The following is a 567-nucleotide window of genomic DNA, read 5'->3' on the forward strand; positions in this document are numbered from 1 at the left end:
GTTATTCCTGCCCACTTTCTTAGATATTGACATTTGTCTTTCTCAGACCATTTATGCACTGTATGTTTTTGCTTTTCAGTGCCATGGACAGCAGCTATATCAACACGTGACAAATGATTGAACTTTATCTGTTTTAGAATCATACATGCAGAAGCTGATGACATGGCTTACAAGTGACAACTCATACGAAATTATAGACTGTAACATTTATAATAAATAATTTACACCGCTTTATAAGTGTTTCTAATTGATGGTTCATGAAAGTCATAAGTGTTACTGATGCCACGTTGGGAGCATAGAGAGGAGACAGGAAAGCCAGCACTGAGATAGAGGACTGGGAGGGACATAGATAGGAGAGATAAAGAAAGAGTGAGCAAGAGAAAGAGAACACAGAAGAGAGAGAGAGCAGACTGGGACACAAAGAACACATCCAGGCCAACCAACTAGGCTGGCTGGAGGCCAAAACAAGCGGTGTCCATCTGGTGAGCCTGTAGCTGCTTTAGGAGTTCAGCCAGAATGGTAATGATCAGTGACTGCAGCTACTTAGCCGGTGCTGAGCCATACTGG

This window comes from Esox lucius, chromosome 14 (assembly GCF_011004845.1).
Source record: "Esox lucius isolate fEsoLuc1 chromosome 14, fEsoLuc1.pri, whole genome shotgun sequence".
NCBI lineage: Eukaryota > Metazoa > Chordata > Actinopteri > Esociformes > Esocidae > Esox > Esox lucius.